This window comes from Podarcis raffonei, chromosome 17 (genome assembly GCF_027172205.1).
Source record: "Podarcis raffonei isolate rPodRaf1 chromosome 17, rPodRaf1.pri, whole genome shotgun sequence".
Taxonomy (NCBI): Eukaryota; Metazoa; Chordata; class Lepidosauria; order Squamata; family Lacertidae; genus Podarcis; species Podarcis raffonei.
The window spans coordinates 21,103,613-21,121,630 of record NC_070618.1 but is presented as its reverse complement, the minus strand read 5'-3'; the positions used below and the strand labels follow the sequence as shown (position 1 = coordinate 21,121,630).

General features: G+C 45.5%; 1 long non-coding RNA gene across 1 annotated transcript; it reads left to right on the top strand.

The window, feature by feature from the left end:
- The first annotated feature begins 9,719 nt into the window (after window positions 1-9,719).
- LOC128405423 (uncharacterized) lies at window positions 9,720-12,895 on the top strand. The gene is made up of 3 exons (XR_008328306.1): window positions 9,720-10,313; window positions 11,319-12,345; window positions 12,785-12,895. It is a non-coding gene; the product is annotated as an uncharacterized LOC128405423 (long non-coding RNA).
- The last annotated feature ends 5,123 nt before the right edge of the window (window positions 12,896-18,018 follow it).

Here is an 18,018-nt window from a genome sequence, read left to right as displayed (position 1 = left end):
CCTGATAATGTATCAATTCACCACCATCCCAGTGAGAAGTTTCGCTGAGTTCAGTGGGACTTACTTCTGAGTAGACTTGCATAAGATTGCACTTCACATCGCATTACACTTCAAATCCAGATAAGGCTGAGGGACTGTTAGTGGGTAGTTCCCTAGACCAGATGGATGGGAGGTAACTTGGCTCCTGATAGAATTACACTCCCTGTGAAGGAGGAGGCATGTAAGCTTGGGGTTCTTCTAGATCCTTTGCTGTCACTTGAGGCTCAGGTTTGTTGCACTTAGGACAACAGAGCCAGTGTGGCATAATGGTTAGAGTGTTGGAATAGGAACCTGGGAGAGCAGAGTTCGAATCCCCACTGAAGCTGTGATGGCCTGGGATTCAGACTCAGAGGCTGAACCTGAGGAATCCCAGCCTGCACAGGAGTCCCCGCCTCCAGAACCAGCTGAGCCGGGCCTAGGGCCTGAGCCTGAAGGTGAGGATCCTCACCTGCGCTGGATCCTCAGGTGCAGGCACCAGCTGAGTCTGCTCTGGCTCCTGAGGTGATGGAGGACCCATTGCCTGCAGGTGCTCCACTCTCAGCCCCGTCAGGGGAAGCTGAGGTTGCCTCTGGGTCCGGTAACCCTCCAGCCTCTCCTGAGCTGCAGAGGCTCAGGGCAGAGAGGCGGAGGAAACTAAGTTCCTGCAGGAGGAGTGCTTGCCTCCAGGCCAGGAGAGGCGAGTCACCTGTGGACCAGGGCCACCCTATGCCTCGGGGCAGATAAAAGCCAGTCAGCCCCAGTCCCGGGTTGCGGGAGCAATGTTGTTGGTAGCCTGTTCCTGCTTGCATCCTGTCCTGTTCTTTTGTCAGAGTTCCTGACTCCTCCCAACTCCCTGCCTTTGACCCAGCTACAGCTTTGACGGCCAGCCTCCACACTGCACCATCGACCTCGGACTGGACTCGGATCTCGCCTCTCGGTTAGCCCCTGGGATCAGCACAGAAGCTCACCGGGTGACCTTGCTTAGTCACCATCGCTTAACCTACCTCACAGGGTTGTTGTGACGACGAACCTGAGAGGAGAAGGTGGTATCTAAATGTAATAATTAAATGAAGATAAACAGAGCGCTTTAATTCCGCTGTACGAAACAAAGGGCGCACCTGCACTTCTGTTTGCCCCACTCCTTCCCCAGGGAAAACTCACTCTTTAGTGCTATATCAGAGAAAACCTGAATTGCCGTTTACTCAGAGCGGTTTTCCGTGGGGGGGGGGAGAAGCAGGAAGTATGGATGAGCCCTGGTGCGAACTTGAATTAGTCTCACAAAACAGTGACAGTCTGGAGCCCCCCCCCCAGTTAGATGAGAAATAGCACAATCTGTGTGGGGCCAGGAGCTTCCCAGGATGCAAAGAGCCTGCGTTGTCCGAATGACAGACTCTGTGGCAAACACAGGTTTACCATACAGGTTTACAATCGCCCATCTCATACTACCCTTCTGAGAAAAAACTCACCCCACCCTCCCACTATATATAGGGGTCTGGTGACTTCTGTTTCAGTGTATCTGAAGAAGTGTGCATGCACACGAAAGCTCATACCAAGAACAAACTTAGTTGGTCTCTAAGGTGCTACTAAGGGACGCGGGTGGCGCTGTGGGTAAAACCTCAGCGCCTAGGACTTGTCGATCGCATGGTCGGCGGTTCGAATCCCCGCGGCGGGGTGCGCTCCCGTCGTTCGGTCCCAGCGCCTGCCAACCTAGCAGTTCGAAAGCACCCCCGGGTGCAAGTAGATAAATAGGGACCGCTTACCAGCGGGAAGGTAAACAGCGTTCCGTGTGCTGCGCTGGCTCGCCAGATGCAGCTTGTCACGCTGGCCACGTGACCCGGAAGTGTCTCCAGACAGCGCTGGCCCCCGGCCTCTTGAGTGAGATGGGCGCACAACCCCAGAGTCTGGCAAGACTGGCCCGTACAGGCAGGGGTACCTTTACCTTTTAAGGTGCTACTGGACAATTTTTTAATAAGATTTTAAAATTTATTTCAACTGCGTCAGAAAAACACGGCTACCTACCTGAATCTAGAAGCATAGGGTAGATTCAGTTGAGCATTCCCCCCCCCCAATCCACTTTTGCTTTTTCAAGTGGCGAGTGACAAGGAGCAGATGAGGGCCGGGAAAGGTGACACGACCTTTGCCTTTTTCAAATCTCTGGCTGAGAATGAATCTGTGTGTTTGTGACCGAGATGTTTTCTTTCTGTCTCTCCTACCATTTGATTAGATAATGAGGCATCCGCTGGGTAACCTACAAATGCAAATGTGAATCTTGGTTTGCTAGAAGGTTTTTTTTTTATGATGTCAGTCCAAAGGATGTGATTACTGCCTAATTATTGTCAGAGAGCAAATCTATGTTATATAGAAAGCAATGAACAAGTGATAGTTTTGTATGAAATCCAAGATACAAATATAGTACTGTCTGCATTTAAGACTCATTTACAGGATTAAATTTTTTAAATATTTTTTTTTACAGGGAACAAGCAACACTATGTGTGTGAGGGAATCCCTTTAACAGCACAGTCCTATAAGATCTACTCTGAAGAAGGGATGTTGTTATTGTTGTTTAGTCATTTAGTCGTGTCCGACTCTTCGTGACCCCATGGACCAGAGCACGCCAGGCACTCCTGTCTTCCACTGCCTCCTGCAGTTTGGTCAAACTCATGCTGGTAGCTTCGAGAACACTGTCCAACCATCTCGTCGTCTATTGCCCCCTTCTCCTTGTGCCCTCAATCTTTCCCAACTTCAGGGTCTTTTCCAGGGAGTCTTCTCTTCTCATGAGGTGACCAAAGTACTGGAGCCTCAGCTTCACGATCTGTCCTTCCAGTGAGCACTCAGGCTGATTTCCTTAAGAATGGATACGTTTGATCTTCTTGCAGTCCATGGGACTCTCAAGAGTCTCCTCCAGCACCAGAATTCAAAAGCATCAATTCTTCGGCGATCAGAAGAAGGGATGTTAGCAGGTTCCACCACATCCCCTGTTCCACACAGCCAGCAGTGTTTCCATGCAGCCAAGGCAGCAACGTTTAACCTCTGCTCCTCAGCTACCGATCAGGGGCTGAAACCTGTTCAGTTTGGCAGGATTCTGTGCTGATTCTGTTCTGATTCAGGAAGCAGTTTGCATGGAAATGCCTGCTAAAAGGAAGAGGCTTGCTTTGGAATTGGGATAAAACAAAGGGTTTTCAAATAAAAGGGCATGACTGCTTGGAAGCCCTTTGCAAAAGTCCAGTAGTGCACTTTGAAGTCCCAATGATTGGAGCTTCAAAGCGCAGCATCACCTGACATCATCTACCAAATTTGACCCGTTAGGGATGGGGGATAAAAATCTGACATACTGTCCAGGAAAGGCTCCCCATTCCTGCACTAGCCATGCAGAGCACTGTAATCCACTTCAATTGCATATAACTAAATTATGACACCAGCTGGGTTTGATACAAATTGTTCTCAGTGAGAGGGAGCTCATTGAGATCGTGCAATGTTTCATTTTGCTGGATTGTGTCCCCTTCAGATGTACGGCAGTCTAATCCCAAAACAATCTGAGTCAATAAAGACTGAAGCCTTATGTTTTCCATTGGTTGAAACTCGTATGGTTCATCACCATAGCCAATCATAATTTGAGCATAGAAATCAGCTTTATGGACAGCAGCAATGACTCTTGGTTTCTCATGAAATGGTTGATTTCTACCTGGTTCTTTCCCCTTATAAATCTGTCATGACTTAGTGGAGGTGGTATTTGGTAGGATAATTCACCTTTAAAGTAATTGCACAAGATGAAGATGCTAACATAGTTTAGATTCTGGATCTACTATCTCACTTCTTGTATGGCATCTATTGGTTAGCATATGCAACACGAACAATTCTTTCTTTTAAATCTGTCGTTATGATGAACAATGGCCTCCGCTGCCTTTGACCTGGAGGGAAAAGGCTTCATATCCCAACTGCAGTTTCATTAACCAGCGAGTTCCTGTTTTTTCACACTCTTTGTATCAATCTGTCATGTGCAATATCTCCCAGCAAAGTCTCTCTCTATAATAGTGTCGTTTTTCCAGTAATGTGATCTGATTCCTTGAGCAGAATGTCCCAGTTGTTTTCCACTGGCTGTGTGTAATGGATAATGGGCAGAGCACATGCTGGAGAGATGCACGTACAACCGCATCATTCTCTGAGTGATGCAATACCCTAGCTAATGAAGTAATTACCAGCTGGGAATTTTATAATAGGCAGCTTGCTGAATTGGACGAAATATTTCTTCCAATTCCTGTCTCCCAGGGTAGCTTCTGGACGGCCTTATTTAGTATTTCCAGCAGCACAGCAGATGTACGTCATAAGTGAAAGATGGCTTAGTTATTTGAACTCAAAGGAGCTGTGGTCAAATATGTCAGGAGACCCAGAGAAGCTTTGAGAATAGCTGGATTCTTTTCTTAATGGACTTTTGGGAGCAGAACAGAAATTATAAATCAAAACTACCTTCCGCAGCCCATCACCCCCCACTCTCCTGATGCTGGTGTAATAGGAACCACATTATAATTTACTTGATGTGAACTTTGCTGTCACTTCATGTATCAATTAGTTTTAGCATTATTTTACACTTCTGCTATTGCCTGGGCTTGTTGTATAAATGAATTGTGGGGCATTTCTCCTCCATGGGTTATAGTTGTGCAAAGCCAGTAATTGAAGTTATGGGTTATAGTTAGCAATTGGGGTTATCTAAAGCTGCATAAAAATTTGCCCATCTTACTAGAAATGTGTAGCACTGATTAGTACTGGAGAATAAATTATAGCAATTGATGGTAATTAAATACCATTTTATCTCCTGTATAGAGCATGCGCACGCACGCACACACGCATATACATATTATCTTTCATTTTAAATACTGTTGCTTCATTGACTTGGCCATTAAAATTACTGGAAATGTGGCAATTACTCAATGGATATTAAGTAATTTGTAGTGCTGTAATTTTAAGTTTCTAGCAGCTTTAAGGTTTTGATTTTGCAATGTTTTATTACATATATTTGCACATTGCAATGTTCAGTAAACCTTTTCTTTAAAAAAGGAAAGGAAAAGAAATGCAGGATATGAGAGATCAACAGACACTCTCTAAGCAGGCAATCTTTGAGCAGTGTAGGATGCAGTGGATCTCTGGATCAGCTGCGACCCCTGAGCCAAGGAGATAAATAACTATACAATCTTTAGAAAACATCTGAAGGCAGCCCTGTATAGGGAAATCTTTTTTAACCTTTAATGTTTTATTATGTTTTCATATACAGTGGTACCTCGGGTTAAGAACTTAATTTGTTCTGGAGGTCCGTTCTTAACCTGAAACTGTTCTTAACCTGAAGCACCACTTTAGCTAGTGGGGCCTCCTGCTGCCGCCGCGCCGCCAGAGCACGATTTCTGTTCTCATCCCGAAGCAAAGTTCTTAACCCGAGGTACTATTTCTGGGTTAGTGGAGTCTGTAACCTGAAGCGTCTGTAACCCGAGGTACCACTGTATGTTGGAAGCTGCCCAGAATGGGGAACCCAACCAGATGGGTGATGTATTAATGATGAGGAGGAGAAGGAGAAGCAGGAGGAGGAGGAGGAGGAGGAGGAGGAGGAGGAGAAGAAGAATGGAATAGGACATCCCTATTTTCATCAGAAAAATGTTGGAGGGTATGTAAGCAGAGAGCAGTATGTAAGCAGACAGTTTATAGGAACACCTCCTCCCCTATGATCTCGTGCACCCCTTGAGGCCAGTTAGGGATGCTCTTTTGTACTTGCCACACTGAAGGAGAATGTGAGACGAGCCCCCCCCCCCCGTAACATTGGCTAGGTTGTGTAATTCCTTGTCCTTGGAGATCCACCTAGCTCTCAATTAAAGGTCTTTAAAGTGATAAGGGTTCTGTGTAACTTGTAAGTCTCCTGCTTGTGCCTTGCAGTGTCAGGCATCTAGTTCCCGGCTTGATCACACAGTAAGCGTAATTAATTAAGAAGGATGATTTATGGTCAAAACAAACAGATAGCTCTGGATGGCTCTACCACAGCCCCCAGCCTCATCAATCAAGATGACCCTTCTGAAGATTCCCTTTGACGTCAACAGAAGATATTGAACTTTCGCTTCTTACGTCTTTTGTTTTGCATCCTGTCCTGCAAACCTCCCATTCGCCGAGACCTCGGACTTAGTGGGTCAGCTCCCACCTCTTCCCCATTCTCTGAGAGGCTGTCTCTTAACTCTTTCCCACCTGTTTGTGCTTCCAGCGAGCTTTGACTGCGATCTAGCTTGCTCTCCACTAATCCCTTATCAGCCGGCATTCCAAGGGGCGGGGGAGTTGGAACTAGCCGATGTTCATCCTGCATGACAGTTAACTCTCTCTGTTCCCAGCTGCTTTCTTCAATGGGAGCTGGCTGCAAACCTTCACGGGGAGCTGTCTCATTCATGACATGTGGTGAGATCAGAGAGAGAGTCTGGAACTCTGACTGGACTGTAAGCATGCCTTGACCATGGCAGTGCATGTCTGTATGTATTTGCTACCAATATGCTTTCATGCCTGTCAAGTAAACTTCTAAACTTGACTGAATCTTTATGAGTGTTTATTGCCTCCTGTGTGTTCCCTCAACCCCGAGGATGCTTCTAAGGAAGGAGCTGCGTTGAGATGTAACTCTGCTGAGTATGGATATTGGTACACACGTTCAGCAAAAGTGATGCCGGACCCAATCCTTTTAAATCATCCATCAGAGGTTGATGGATTGATCCAACACTCTGCTTGCTGACTTTTCACTGCCTCCGTTTAGGTAAACACTTCATTTTAGATAAACACTTCATTTTTACAAATCACCACGGGTGCTTCCAGAAATGGACCACCATTCCAATACAGGTAGTGTTTCATGCAGTGCTAAACAAAAACAAAAACAGGGAAAAAAACCAGAAGTACTGTTTTGGGGGGACAGGAGGCGGGCAGATGTGGAGGATTCACTGGTCCTGAAAGGGGTAACTATGCCCCTGAAGGACCAGGTGTGCAGCCTGGGAGTCATTTTAGACTCGCAGCTGTCCATGGAGGCACAGGTCAAATCTGTGTCCAGGTCAGCTGTTTACCAGCTCCATCTGGTACACAGGCTGAGACCCCATCTGCCTGCGGACTGTCTCGCCAGAGTGCTGCATGCTCTATTATCTCCTGCTTGGACTACTGCAATGCACTCTACGTGGGGCTACCTTTGAAGGTGACCTGGAAACTACAACTAATCCAGAATGCGGCAGCTAGACTGGTGACTGGGAGCAGCCGCCGAGACCACATAACACTGGTCTGAAAGCCCTACATTGGCTCCCAGTACGTTTCCAAGCACAATTCAAAGTGTTGGTGCTGACCTTTAAAGCCCTAAATGGCCTCGGTCCAGTATATCTGAAGGAGCGTCTCCACCCCCATCATTCTACCCAGACACTGAGGTCTAGCACCGAGGGCCTTCTGGCGGTTCTCTCACTGCGAGAAGCCAAGTTACAGGGAACCAGGCAGAGGGCCTTCTCGGTAGTGGCGCCCTCCCTGTGGAACGCCCTCCCACCAGATGTTAAAGAGAACAACAACTACCAGAAGACATCTGAAGGCAGCCCTGTTTCGGGAAGCTTTTAATGTTTGGTGTATTACAGTATTTTGATTTTTTTTGGAAGCCACCCAGAGAGGCTGGGGAAGCCCGGCCAGATGGGCGGGGTATAAATAAATTATTATTATTATTATTATTATTATTATTATTATTATTATTATTATTTTCAAGCGGAAAAAGAGGTGCTGGAACTTACTATGAACGCCTCCCTTGTTCACTTATAATGGCAAGGGCGCCCACCAGAGAAGTGCTGGAACTGAGTTCTGGGTGGAGGAAAAAAGCCCTGGTTTATGCAGGAAAGTATTCAAAGATCTGATTGCTCCCACTTACAATCTAAAGTGGTACAGCCCTTCCAGACTAAAAGCTTCCCCAGATGCAATAAAGCAATTGGAGACTCAGCAGAGGACACACAAGCACTAACGCCGCATGCCATTTTATTGTGCGCCCAGGATGAAGGACAAAGCAGGCAATGTTACTTGGGCTGTCCTGTACATGTGTCATGGATATGCCTTGCCCCACCCTCTCCATCTTCCTCCCATCTGTCACAAGCACCTGCTTTTCCTTTTTCATTGGTATGTAGTGTTGGCTAGCCAAGAGAGTACAGTTCCTGAGGATACAGCAGCAGGTGAATGCAATGTGTGCTCTGGCACCGAAGGAAGCTGTCTACTTCTCTGGCACACCAGGGACGATGCCTTCTTCTTCCTCTGTATTTTAATAGCAAGCTTTCTGTCTTGGCAACTGTGAGGATCATTAGCTCTACAGAGCACACAGCAAATGTCCCTTTACCCTTCAGGATAAACAGGCAAGTTTTTCTCATCAGTCTTCAAGGTCATCGGGAATCCAAGGTATGCTGCAGGATCACTTTGCAGTCACAACATCCCACCAATCAGAGCTGTGTGTTTGTGTTTGTAATGATGTATGTATGGACTCTGCACCTTTGTTTTCTTATTGGCCAAACAGTGTTAATATTACCCTGCTGCCAGACCACCTTTTAAATAATTTTATGTTTTATATCTTTCCCCCCAGATGTGGCAGAGGATAGGGCTGTCTGCTCAGAGAGAAAACAATAATTCAAGGTATTATTATAACATAAGTCACACATAAGGGACGCGGGTGGTGCTGTGGGTTAAACCACAGAGCCTAGGACTTGCCGATCAGAAGGTCGGCGGTTCAAATCCCTGCGACGGGGTGAGCTCCCATTGCTCAGTCCCTGCTCCTGCCAACCTAGCAGTTCGAAAGCACGTCAAAGTGCAAGTAGATAAATAGGTACCACGCCGGTGGGAAGGTAAACGGCATTTCTGTGTGCTGCTCTGGTTCGCCAGAAGTGGCTTAGTCATGCTGGCCACATGACCCGGAAGCTGTACGCCAGTTCCCTCGGCCAATAAAGCAAGATGAGTGCTGCAACCCCAGAGTCGGCCACGACTGGACCTAATGGTCAGGGGTCCCTTTACCCTTTTTAAGTCACACATTGTGTGAGAGTGTGTATTTTCTGGCTCACAGTTTACTGTTGCTTGTTAATAAAATGGCTAAAGTATTACAGTTTTGGGAGCAACACAAAATTTACTAAATGCCAAGCAACGCTGATTGCATTTATTTTCTAGGCGTTTGCCCTTTTCCGACCGCAGGTAAGATCCACACCCCTGTTCCTGACTTCTGGTGATGCTTCTGGTCACCCCGACATCTTAATATTGAACTTGGAAGGCCACCGTTAGTTCAGAGAGCAAAGGGAAGTCACAGGCTAAAACTCAGCTTGGCTTCCTGCCAAACTATTTTCCTCTTTGCCTTGGCACCAGCCCCATCAGCATACAAATAACTTCCCTTCATTTACTGCCAGCTCATTTTATTTAAAAATCAAAAGATCTTGTCTCTCTTCCTCACACCCTTGGGGAAAAGGGGGAAAAAAAGGAAAAGGGAAGTCTTTAAACAGGCAAATTAATGTTATTAGTGAAACAATTCTTTGGTCTGAGGGAAGATCGCTGGCTTTGGCGCTATCGCCGCCGCCATTACAGTTGAAAGCCAGTCTCTCAAAATAAAGTAATAATGCAAACTTATTGTTTGGAATTTAGTGACAGAGCTCCAAAGAACTGGATGGGGAGAGTGAGAGGAGCAAGAGCAGCTGCTTCCGGCTTATGAGATTGATCTCCTGAGGCAGCCTGTGTGGTAGTGAACTGCACACTGGAACAGATGCCGACTGTAGAAGGGGCTTTACTAGTTATTATAATGGGGGCAGGGTTTGAAAATTTGTTGGGGCTCAGTGTACTATATAACGATTGCTTCGTTGTCTCCAAAGACTCCAGAAACCAAGAAGCTTCTAATCTAAGAGGGGATTAGTGAACTCACTTCATTAACTTTCTGCAAATGTTGCCTTTCCCCCTCACCCCCACTCTTTTGGTTTCTTGATGGTGTGCTTACTGAAGATGTGTCAATGGGTTGCAATTTGCTGCCTGGAATGTCGTCTGCTAACTGTACACCATGGAGATGGCATAAACGGAATCCTCCCCTCCTTCGGAAGCCTCAATGGTCTTTGTACTGCTGCATAGCTCTTCCCCTACGATATTTTGAATGGCTAAACATAATGCTTTGTTGAATTGGCCAGTGAGTTTCACAGAGCACCACTGTCTACAGACTCTGGTGTCACGCCATCTGGTTTTAAGTTGTCCTGGAGATGGATAATGTCAGGAGAAAGATTAAGGGCTATGAGCAAGCCAGGAAGTTCAGCTCAGAGGTAAGGAATCCAATAAAGGTAAGGGACAGATTGGAGTTGCGTTGATAGCCTTGCTTGTTCCATGCTGAGAACGAAGGACATCTCAAAGCCAGGGCATTAATCCAGTTGATAGGCATGTCTAGTTCGGCCAAAGTCAGCTAAAGCAAAGTTCAGTTGGGCTGTTTAAGATTATGATTGGAATTTAGCTTTCTATCTGATCTCTTGAGAATTGCCCTTCGCTGGAAGAAGGCTGGTGCCAGAGCAAGATATGGTTGAAAAGCAACTGGATAAAGGTTCAGCCTCAAGTACTGGGGGACAGGAGAACAGGCCGCCTAGTCTGTTAAAGCATATATTGGCTTCTAAGGTGTGTTTTCTCAGTGATTTAATCCGCCCCTTTTTTTGGCAGATCTATCACCTTTGTCTATCTATCTATCTATCTATCTATCTATCTATCTATCTATCTATCATCTATCTATCTATCTATCATCTATCTGTCACCCTGCTGATCTTTCAAAGATCTCAGATTTATGAATAGTCCCCAGGCATCAAATAGGACCAGAGTTGCATAGCTTCATCATAGGACTCCATTATCTGCCTTTGCATAATGGTTAAGTACAACCGTTACTTACCATTACATAAAGTACAACAAGGATGAATATATCTTGATAAAATAGAGTGAGAATGACCCTTAAGGGTGGTACTTGTTCTTTCTGAGGATTGCATGTATTTCCTTTGTATTGTTGTTTCAGCATTGTTGTTTCAGCTATGTTTTTTTCAAGCATTCTTAGTAAGATGTAGATCTTTTCATCCAACAGCTGGAGAACTATTTACTACAGTGGTGCTGAATCGTTGGCTGTTTAGATATTCAGACCAAAAATATGGTTGGGGGGGGGATATTTCATTTAAAATGCTCTCCTTGATCAGGTCACATTTTCTTAAGCAATTTTCTGCTGTTCGTTTCCCTCTTTCCCTCATTCAGTATCATTGTCCTTCCCCTTTTCATTATGATTCCTCTCTCCTTCCTAGAATGATCCCAGAAGACCAGGAATCACATCTTGAAAATGATTACGTCACATAGTGCATCACATTTGGCTGTGAGATGACATCACTGAAGTCAAAGTTGTGTGGACGGGGTCACATGGGGCGATCACAACCAATCAGATTATCCGTAGTCCTCACTTTGCCTGGGTAAATCCTTTCTCTCTCTTTTGATGCAGCCTTTGAAAAAACGATTAAAGGATGTGTGCCTTTTTATGCCACTGAAAACATTTACAGGAAGTGACCTCTTTTGAATTAGGCATACAATTTACATTGCACTGGGCACGCAGCACAATTTGCTCAAATACACCTATAAATTGAAACAGGTATCACTCTTGCATTTGACAGTGTGTGACATAATACTTTCCTTCCTGAGTGGGGAACATTAATTTTACCATTTTCTGATGCAGACAGAGTTTTCCAACAGCCGATAAAATTTACCACCACTTTGTATTGTTTTATTGTTTCCGGTGCTAAAGTGGCAAAGCGCAAAATTACGCTCGTAAAAATTGGCTACCATGTTTCAAATATCCTGCAATTTTATGGGAATGTAAATCTGCAGCGAAGTAGAGATACCGTAGGTAATGGTATATGAGAAATGTAGGTTTTGTTTTCTTTTGTTTTGGTTTTTTTCTTTATTTAAAAAAAAAAGCAGCCCAGAAGGCTCAGTTTAAGTCTCCGGTAATTGCCATATTGGCAAAGCAATTCCTGTAAGGTAATGAAACCAGGGTTAATTTCAACCAGTAAGCGTCTCCTGTTAGAAACTGTTTTCTGTGTTATGAATCGAATTCATTAAAATTTAGCCTTTAAAAGCTGGTTGGAGGTGGGGACGGACGACAAATTGCCCAGGAACAAAGCTTGATTTACTTGGAATAATTAGCGGGCTTTGAGATGTCTAGTTTGAAATTATTGGCAACCTCCATTAAATCGAGCTGGCTTTCAGCCTGAACTGCAAAAGCTCCTCTAGGGCCTATATCACATGTTGTGTACAAACACTTGCAAAGGTAGCCCAATGGTCCTGTCAGGGAACTGACATCAGAGCGAGAGGTGAAGGGGAGGCTCCCAGATTCTGCTGGCGAAGGACCAAGCACCAGGGGAGAAGCAGCTCGGTAGAGGGGGAAGGAAATCAGTGCAACACCAGGGATAAAGGGGGGCAGATGGGGGAAGCGGAGAGAGAGCTCCGGGACTCTTCACTGGACATCAGTGAGGAGAGCACAGGTCCCCCACTACCCACGCCCTCCCTGCGCAGAAGACTCCTGCGCAGCGAGAGGAGGAGGAGACTGGGAGTCAAACGGCTTTTATGCTGGAAGAGGTTTAAGAAACGCCCACAGACAGATTCTGCCAGCGACTGAGACAGCCACGCGGAGAGGGGCTGTGCAGTCAGAACGGTTTAACAAGGCAATTTAGCCTAGAGAGGCGGCAGTTTACGCACGAGTAACTCATACCCATAACAGGTCCATTTCAAAACAAGGAAAAAGCCACTTCCAAGTGGAGCCAATTGGGTGGCGGCAGACTTAACCCATTCCTTACTCACTATTTCTTCCACTTTAAATAACCCTACAAATTTCTTATCCCCCCCCCTCCACTTGAGGCTTGTTTCGATGTGAAACGTGTACAGTGGTACCTTGGGTTAAGTACTTAATTCATTCTGGAGGTCCGTTCTTAACCTGAAACGGTTCCTAACCTGAAACACCACTTTAGCTAATGGGGCCTCCCGCTGCTGCCACACCTCCGCAGCACGATTTCTGTTCTCATCCTGAAGCAAAGTTCTTAACCCGAGGTACTATTTCTGGGTTAGTGGAGTCTGTAACCTGAAGTGTATGTAACCCGAGGTACCACTGTATTTGAAATCACAGAGGAAAAAATAATGTTGGGATGGGGATAGGTTGGATGGGGATAGGTTGGATGGGGAAATAACAGCGGGTGGTCTAAACCACTGAGCCTAGGGCTTGCCGATTGGAAGGTTGGTGGTTCGAATCCCCGTGACAGGGTGAGATCCCATTGCTTGGTCCCAGCTCCTGCCAACCTAGCAGTTTGAAAGCATGTCAAAGTGCAAGTAGATAAATAGGTACCGCTCTGGAGGGAAGGTAAATGGTGTTTCCGTGCACTGCTGTGGTTTGCCAGAAGCGGCTTAGTCATGCTGGCCACATGACCCAGAAAAACTGTCTGCGGACAAACATCAGCTCCCTCGGCCAGTAAAGCACGATGAGCGCCGCAACCCCAGAGTCGTTCGTGAGTGGACTTAACTATCAGGGGTCCTTTACCTTTTTTTCAAAGCACTCTTACTCAACTCCCCTTCTTTGCTTCTTTTCCCCTTGTTATATTGGAGGGTTCCATTGTATTGGTATAGATTTGGGGAACCCCCCCAAACCCCTAGAAATTAATAAATGGCAGGATTTTGATTACCGTAATTGGGATATGGCTGAAAGTACAAATTGCAGAACTGCGCCAGACAAGGAATCCCTGGGCTGGCTTAGCAAACCAGTCTGGCTGGCCTAATGAAGAACAGATCTGTTAACATGGCAAAAGGGGCTGATGGGCTACCTGAGAGGAATATTTTGGCCTGGGGAGAAAGATATAGCCAAGGGGGTGGTGTGTGTGTGTGTGTGTGTGTGTGTGTGTGAAGTGACAGGAAAAGAGAGTTTTTAGGAAGGTGTTCTGGGAAGAAGGAGGAAGAAGAAAAACTGGTCTCCATCTTGGGCAGGATGGCTGAAGGCTGGCTGGGAGAGATGCCTTGGACTCCAGGACTGCACTGTTGTGGGGGACCAGCCCCTCTTGAAATGACCATGCAGTAAGATCTGGACTCGCTCCATGCACACTGAAGGTGTAAATAGGTGAATAAACCACATTTCTTAAAGCCATGACATTCTCTGCTGTGGCTCCAAAGGAGCACAGACCCTGGGTGATCCTGGAACCCCATGGAATCTTGCTGCAGAGAGTAGTGGTGGCACCCAACTTTTGTGATAATATGTTAATAAAGTACAGTGGTACCTTGGGTTACAAACACCTTGGGTTATAAACACTTCGGGTTACAGACTCCGCTAATCCAGAAGTAGTACCTCGGGTTAAGAACTTTGCCCCAGGATGAGAATAGAAATTGCGCAGCAGTGGCACGGTGGCAGCGGGAGGCCCCATTAGCTAAAGTGGTACCTCAGGTTAAAAACGGTTTCAGGTTAACGAATTAAGTCTGTAACCAGAGGTACCACTGTATGAACTTAAATTGCTACTGAGACCACAAATAAAACTCTGCATAGCCATGAACTTGAACTTTGGTGATCTGCATTGGAGCTTGTGATGCACTTGCTAATGGATCTGAGCCCCTTGACAGCATCCATTTCTTTCAGCTATCAGCAGGGATACAGGTTGGTTTTTTGTATTGTTTTTCGTTTTAAAATAATTTCCATTTACATAAAAAATGCCGACATGCTTGCTATGTGACAAGGGCTGCTCTGGGACAAATGAAACCATTTGTATACGGCAGAGGTTAAGAGGGTTTGGAATAAAAATATACCTTCAAATTAGCGCACTAATAGGACTCGGGTACGTTACGTTACATTAACTTCATATCGATTCAAATGTCCAGTGAAGGCAATCAGAGAACTCAAGAGTAACGAGGTTTATTCCACTGCGGTCTTGGTGAAACCAATAAGGCTAAAATATACCTACAGTTACAAGAGGTGATTTCCTCCCTAATCTTTGACCTAATAGACAGATTGGATTGAGTGTTTATATGTGACCTTCTTGTCCATTACTCTCGATACTGAAGAGCTTGCTGGAAAAGTAAAGTCCATTCTAGAGTCTGATTCTCATTAGCTACTTCGCTGTAAGTGGGCAACTTCAGGCCCACATGCAAAATGTGGCCCCCTGAGCCTCTCTTCCCATCACAACTGCTCCCCAATCTTTCTCCTTAGGCCACACCCCTTGCCAGCCCTAGATCACACCATTGATTTTTTGTACTACTACTACTACTAATTTATTATTTATACTCCACCCATCTGACTGGGTTTCCCCAGCCACTCTGGGCAGCTTTGTCCCCACTGTGGAAGGATGTGTGGATCCAGAATTGGCCCTCACAATCATTTATGGACTCATTGTTAAAACCGTGTTTATGGAAGACAATCTCACTTGGCTACGAGTAGTCGAAGAAGAAGAAGAAGAATTAAAATACAATAATTCATCAAATATTAAAAGCTTCCCTAAACAGGGTTGCCTTCAGATGTGTTCTAAAAGTCAGATAGTTGTTTATTTCTTTGACATCTGATGGGAGGGCATTCCACAGGAAGGGAGCCACTACCGAGAAGGCCCTCTGCCTGGTTCCCTGTAACTTGGCTTCTCGTAGTGAGGGAACCGCCAGAAGGCCCTCAGCACTGGACCTCAGTGTCCGGGCAGAACGATGGGGGTGGAGATGCTCCTTCAGGTCTACTGGGCCGAGGCCGAATAGGGCTTTAAAGCTCAGCACCAGCACTTTGAATTGTGCTCAGAAACATACTGGGAGCCAATGTATGTCTTTCAAGACCAGTGTTATATAGTTATATCTTTATTTTTATTGACATTGTGAGAGGTTAGGGGTTCCAGAGCTTGGTTGGTTGCGTTCAGTTAATTGCAGTGTGGCTTGTTTGCATGTCAGTGCCTCCCAAACTTTAGGGAGCCACCCCCCTTGAGTCCATGAAAGCACCCCAAGTTCCCCCTACCCTATAAAAAGCATTATTCCAAATGGCTGTTTGCATGGCTCTCTAAGGAAGGTAATAACATAAAAAACGATTTTTTATGTCACGATTAATAGCACATTCATCCAAAATCCAATTAAAACCATTTAATAAGTTCAACAAAGCAATAAACTTGAACCTACCACTCCCCAGGGGTGGTACTTCCCCCTTAAGCGCTGGTCAACAGTATTTGTTGGTTCCCAAAAGGGTGCAGTCAATGTCGCCTGAAAGGTCTCCGTCCAGCTGTGCAATCTGTTTGCTGCTCTCTGCACAGCCTTTTCAGCACAAGGAGAGCTGCCTACGAATCTCTCAGCAAGGAAGCAGTTAATGCCCCGTCACGCTTTCCAACAGGTCATTGCTATGCCAGTGCATTTCTTGGTTTGTTAGGCACCCTAATTTTAATTTCAAGATGCTACGTAAAGCATTTGCCGCCGGGCAGAAATTAGTGTGTAATAAGGTCTTATAGCTGGAAGACTGTCAGCAGCAAGGAAGGGGAAATGTGTTTAATTCTGAATTTCAGGACTTCCCTCTGTGCAACATGATCAGCAATCTCTCTCTCTCTCTCTCTCTCTCTCTCTCTCTCTCTCTCTCTCTCTCTCTCTCTCTTTCATTAACAGCTGGGATGGTGCAGGGCCAGCTTTGCCTGAGTGGTTCTCTCCAGTGACACTTTGTACACAGGGAATGTATTTCTGAAGAGGCTCACCAGACACCTTAAGATTCAGGTCTCTGTTTACTGGGTTTTTTTATTGTTCCCTTCTGTTTTGCTTGGCCTCCAATGGATTTGTAAAGTATGAAACTCCCCACATTTTAGCACCCCATTTTAATCGGATGTTTCACTGGGACATGAAGCAAATAGGAGTCTGATAGCGCAGACCTCTTCAAAACCAAGCCAGTCCATGAGATATCTGATACAATTCACTGGAGAAGAGCAACTGGCTTATTTGTTTTTTGGGAAATATTTCCAGGACACCATTTTGGGCAGCAATGAAAGAACCAGCAACACCCACTCACCCTAAAACTATCAGCCCCCAACCTGAGCAAGAGTCACAGTACCGTTGAAAAATTGGATTAATTTAATTGGCAGCTAGACTGGTGACTGGGGGCAGCCGCCGAGACCATATAACACCGGTCTTGAAAGACCTACATTGGCTCCCAGTATGTTTCCGAGCACAATTCAAAGTGTTGGTGCTGACCTTTAAAGCCCTAAACGGCCTCGGTCCAGTATACCTGAAGGAGCGTCTCCACCCCCATCATTCTGCCCAGACGCTGAGGTCCAGTGCCGAGGGCCTTCTGGCGGTTCCCTCATTGCAAGAAGCAAAGTTACAGGGAACCAGGCAGAGGGCCTTCTCGGTAGTGGTGCCCGCCCTGTGGAACGCCCTTCCAGCAGATGTCAAAGTGATAAACAACTACCTGACATTCAGAAGACATCTTAAGTTCAGGGAAGTTTTTAACGTGTGATATTTTACTGTATTTTTGGTTTCTATGGAAGCCGCCCAGAGTGGCTGGGGAGGCCCAGCCAGATGGGCGGGGTATAAATAATATATTATTATTATTATTATTATTATTATTATTATTATTATTATTATTATTGGATTAAATTTAAATACTGAAGTGTAGGGCAGCTGAATCTGGCAATTTCCCTCAGAGGATGAGTCTGGATAGGATCATATGGAGATTTTACTTGTATACTGCTTTTCCACAGTTCAAACCATGCTCAAGGTGGCTTACAACATGAAAAAAATGCATAATTACAACACAGCCAAAGTTGTCATAAACAAAGCGTCCAAAACGCACAACCAAATCGAACCATTTCCACATAAATTATAATAAAATCTTTAGAAAGATACAAAAATTAATATCAATAACAACAACTCCCCCCCCAAAAAACCCCCCAAACACCCTAAGCAATACCCCAGCCCAAGATGGTTATCTGTCGATTGGATAATTTTAATGCAAACCTACTGAGATGTTTTCATCACCCT